This window comes from Esox lucius, chromosome 18, assembly GCF_011004845.1.
Source record: "Esox lucius isolate fEsoLuc1 chromosome 18, fEsoLuc1.pri, whole genome shotgun sequence".
NCBI classification, from domain to species: domain Eukaryota; kingdom Metazoa; phylum Chordata; class Actinopteri; order Esociformes; family Esocidae; genus Esox; species Esox lucius.
The window spans coordinates 6,678,271-6,683,614 of NC_047586.1; positions in this window are offsets into that span (position 1 = coordinate 6,678,271).

Below are 5,344 nucleotides of genomic sequence, written 5' to 3' on the forward strand. Positions count from 1 at the left end.
GCGAAACGTCATGCATTTGCTTTTATAAACCTTTTATGTCCAAATCATAATATCGTAATATAATAAGAACAAAAATGTGGCGCTCGACATGTATTTTCTAATACATGTAATAGGCTTCTTACGCAGGAGAGATTCTCACAGTTTAATCTGGTATTCCTAAATTAGAATCCACATGTTGTCTATGTCTTAAACCATCCATGATGGGTGTTGCCGGCTCGGATGTGATGTTTTCTTGGTCCCCTAAAGTTTCCGTGGGACGTGTAGGCAACAGTTCTATGGTGGCTGTGATATCGACCAAGACACCAGGGAACTTTTACTTTTACAGGGGCATTTACTTTACGTGTATTTAGGGACTTTTACATGGATTATGAGAAGATAAAATGGCAATGCCTATGTATCTAGAACATTTATTAATGTCTGGCAATAATATTCACAACTTGTTGAACATAATTCAGAAAAAACTTTATTTAAGGAAAGACTGCCCTCTTCTGACGAAATGAGGGAGTATCTATTTTACTCCAGTAACGGCTAGCCCACTAATAACACGACATTAGCAGTTATAAAACACACAGGAAAGTGAATTCCAACTCCACCAATAAAATAACTAATTAATGGTAAGCATGTATGTATGTTCAAATATATCACTTCAGCTTGTTCAGTGAGGTTCAGACTAAAACACAGGATATAGGCTATAGGCCTATAGTCACTTTTGAAAAGTACATCATTATGTCTTATAACACGTTTTAACCTGTTATAATATTGTCGAAACATGACTTGATTACATATTTTTCTACCAGTTGTTACATTCATCATATTATTTTACGGCTAGTCATGCCACCTACAATAATATGTTGTCAAAACGTACATTTTAAGGCCAACCATTAGCTGTTATCTACACCAGTGTACCATGGTAATTTCTGTCAGACATGTATCATGGTCATCCGCGTAGATAGCTAAAAGCAGGGACATTCGCGAACAGGACTAGACATCTTCGCCGTGATTGTTGGCTAGCATAAAATGATGTATCATAGGCATATCTGTCATATCTGATTGTAATTGTCATAACACATGATGCAACACACTACGTGCACACAATGTGTCGTGCTCTGACAACATTATGACATGCTAATGCACCTCTCATTAGTTGTTTATCGCTTATTCTGTTGTTAAGACGCGACGCAATATATTACTCAGACTGAATATCGGATCACTTGTGTACTCAGAAAAGCTGACAGAAAAAAATGTTTGTTCATGCAGATTCTGTTGAAAAATTGACAACCGAGCCCTGACTCAACGCAGGCAAGCCAGGCATTGCCTCTCCAAATAAAATATGTGCCCCCCAGTTTTGTTTCTCCATAAACACTGCAAGTAGTATATTAATTAGATACGCCCCACCACTGTTAAAAAATGCCCAGAGTAATTTCATCCTAGTAGGGGAGTTTTTCTTGAATTCAATCAGGTTTCTTGGTTAAAGTTCATAAGTTTCCTTTTGAAAGTTACACAGGGAGTGAAAATATATTTTCTGAAACAATAGTTGCCTGTGTGTGTACTCTACGGAGTGTGTATTATTTCCTAAATATGCCATAAGATAATTAAGAAGTGTGGGCCTTTCCTGCTTTATTGATACAGGGAATCATGTGTGAAAGAGCGGAGGGCTGCCGAACAGCAATGGTCTTCGACTGCTAGTCTTCGACCCTAGTACACGATTTTTTACTGCTGTATACGCTGTGCAAGATAATAAATCTGCACAAAAGTCACAAAAGGTAATATTTTTTTTGCACTCACAACAAATACAGTTTCTATCGATGCCTTTGCAAAAACACGTATGTTTCGGCGCAGAAAAGTTCATGCCTGCAGTGTGTCTCTGGATGTTTCGTGTTCGAACAAGACTTCCTGTGCGACTGCATTCTCGTTCTGTCGTGCTGGGAGCACTGGCTCCAATAAGGCCTGTTACATAAGTTGGCAAAGACGCTATGAGACCCAAATGGAAGACCAGTCCCTGTGTAGTTCACTATTTTGACCAGAGCCCTAGTATAGCCCATTCAGGACACACCTCTCACTCACTGAGCCTGGAACCAAAGTCTCAACATCACTTTGTTGAACTGTACGACTGACATAAACCCGTGTGTGTTATGATTTAGAAATGTGTGCGTGACTCACGCCAGAAGACTTTTGCATATCAAGACGTGCTGTTAAATATAACACTAACTTGCAATGACAGTCAACAAACGTTTCTGCTGACGACTGCCTGGGGGTCTGAAACAGTCCCATCTCCCTCTCCGGGAACTTGTTTGGAAGAGGGTGCCTATAGCTTGTGTAATCAGGTTCACATCTCAAATGACACTCTGCTCTCTATATAGTAATAAACTATAAATGGAAATGGTGTGCAGTTGTGGACCTTGACTGTGGTACTCAGAGGGTGGCCTAGATCTGGCACCGAGGTGGAGGAGAACTTGACTAAGAGGAATCTTCATTCATTTTCCAACTGAACTTGAGGTTTGGCGTTGCACAGTACTTGTCTTGCACAGATCCAATTTTCGTTATGTTCTACCACCTATTTCTCAGTTCAGATAGCCTTTTAACTCTAAGTTCTGTGTTTCCAGTGAAGAAGTTTTTTCATTTCTACTCCTTAAAATCTGTGTGCACACCAGACACACACAATTTTAGGCCAGTTTTTTACTATCAGGATTCCAGTAAACGGGATTGATACCATGGCAACTTAAAGTCAATATTTACAGTACACTCCGGCTAAGTCCACTGGCATTACTGTTCAGTTCTATACAGATACAGATAAAGAGGGTTGAGGTACAATATGTCTTTTTTATACACAAACAGTTGCATATGAAATAGTAAACCAGAAAAAATAACAGACTATCTTTTCTAGTAGGACTAAACACACAGTTCCTGCAAAAGTGACATATGCTACCAATGTCTACAAGTGAAGGCATAGGGAGAAAGTGGAATAATATAAAAAGGAAATTCAAGTTATTTCATCAGCACTGATTTTATGGAAGTCTAAGGGCATCACCTAAGGAAACACTTTTCAAAAGTCATATTAGTCCTATTATACACTCCTATAGTACAAAGACCTATTAGCAGAAAGCTCATAAATTGCCACAGTTGTAAAGGCCTACATGATTATAAAAGTATAAAACTGTCTATCTACGATCCCATAGGTTGCTATCTATTGCACCACACATGCATTTGTAGCATGATCCCTGGAGCGCAGCTGAGCTTCACATATAGCCTCCATCCATTCTTTCTGCTCGGCTGCACACCCAGCTCGGACGAAGAAGGTCCGCTTCCTGTCCTTAGGGGTAATAGTCCATTCGAATGATCCATCTCGTCCTTCGACAGTCTCTACCACGGCCCCAACCAGGTTGATGGTCTTCAGAAGCTTCTGGATAGAGAGAAAATATGTTTTTATCTGAAAGTTAGGTAGACAGAAATCCCTTTCCGGATTCTGGTTAAAAGTACTGCAAAACAAAGGAAACACTCGTAAAAAAAGGGCGCAATGATCAGGATAAATTAATACGACCTACTTTAATACTGACTACAGACTACCATACTATTAAAGTATATTTTAAATACAATTTCTGCGTGCACAAAAGGGCATACCTAGTATGAGAACCTGCCACCTAGCCAACTGTTTTAAAATGTACGCTGCTATGGTAACAGGACAACAGGTTAGCTATCTGGGGTACATCTACGGGAACATTACACTGACTGAACTGAAAGTTACCCTACAATATAACGCGTGGTTACATTATTTGCATGGGCTAATGTTGAAATTACTCTGACAGTCTAAACGTAGGCTCAAAAGCGTGGTCTTTGCGTTTATGTTGCCCAGAAACCGAACTGTTTCCTGTCGGTTTTTCTTACCTCTTCATTTTCACCGTACAATAATTGACTTTCTTTCACCTGAAACCATGCAGTTTTCCACCGGTGTGTAAAATATGTGCGCTTGGATAACCATCCCTTTTTGTCTTCATTTATCGCAAGTGAGTTTTCAACTGCGCCGTTAGAGGTCGCAGATACTACAGCCATCATATAGTTTGAGAAATAACGGGGAGAAAAAGCAGAGAAAAAGCCTATAATTCAAGCGCGTCACACATCCTAAGACTATAGGGTAATGTCGTTCTTCTTGCCTATCCACACCGACTACAGATGGTACCCGGATCAAAGACTAGAACTTCTAGTCCCATAAAGCCTTGTTCGCTGTTGTTACCGAATGAGTGGCGACGGTGCGATAATAGGATACGCATGAACTGGTTGCGATCTGGCTAAGAGAAGAAAGTTTTGTAAGTATAGTTGTCAAAATACGCAAGCTTCGAACTCACCGCCAAAATAGAGAATTTGGAATCAAATCGAAACATTCACCGGCGACTGTCGTGATTTCACTGTTCAGGCGGTCGAAATATTTGGAAGAATGGAATTAACACACAATTTTCTCCTGAGATCGAAAACCGCCCTTTTCGAAAAGGTAAAAATGTTCAATGATTTGCTTGCGTATGAAAGTATTACGTCCACAGGTTTTGTGCAAATATGTAGTTAAATTGATCAAGCTTAGGCCACGTAACAGTTTGTGTTCGTGTTCATTACATTGCAGGAACATGTTTTACTACTCTCATCCAAATGGGAGCACATTATGCAGATGTGTCTTGGTTCCAGATGTCAGAAAGTTTCAATTACTTATGCAGTGGCACTATAAGACCCGTAATATTACTACAATCAATCATAATAATCCATTATTTTTTGGATTAATTATCTTTAGGGATATATTAAATGATACAGAACCAACGGTTTCCGTATATTTATTTTAAAAATACATCTAATAAATAAGAAATGCTATTCAGACTCATTGATCCAATGAAAGCGTTTCTTCTCAAAGTCAAACATGGCTATATTCTTTCATATTTTTGTTGTTGTTTTGTTGCCAGATAATTTCCGGGGAATAAGAAACATTCTACTACTAGGAGTTTCAACTGATAAGAGCTGCTCTGCGACTTTCTTCTTCACATCTGAAGAACCCTGGGGGTGAACATTTTTCAATAGTTCGGGGCTTGGGAGATTTTGCAGCTCTACATTTCTTTCAGAGGCACGTTGTCCTGACTGTGGTGTAGAACTGATAATGGAGGAAGAATCAACAGGCTTTAATTGAAACAGTGCTTTTTGTTTGGATTTCGTATGGGTTGTTGAAGAAGAAACCTACTGGGCATAAGTTACACTTCAGAGCGTTTTTTGGTCCATGCTCAGTATTAGGTTTTATGCATTATGATTTGTGAAAAAAAGCCAAACGCCGCTGCTTGAATTCGTTCTTGCCTGCCTCTCGCCCCCCCCCCCC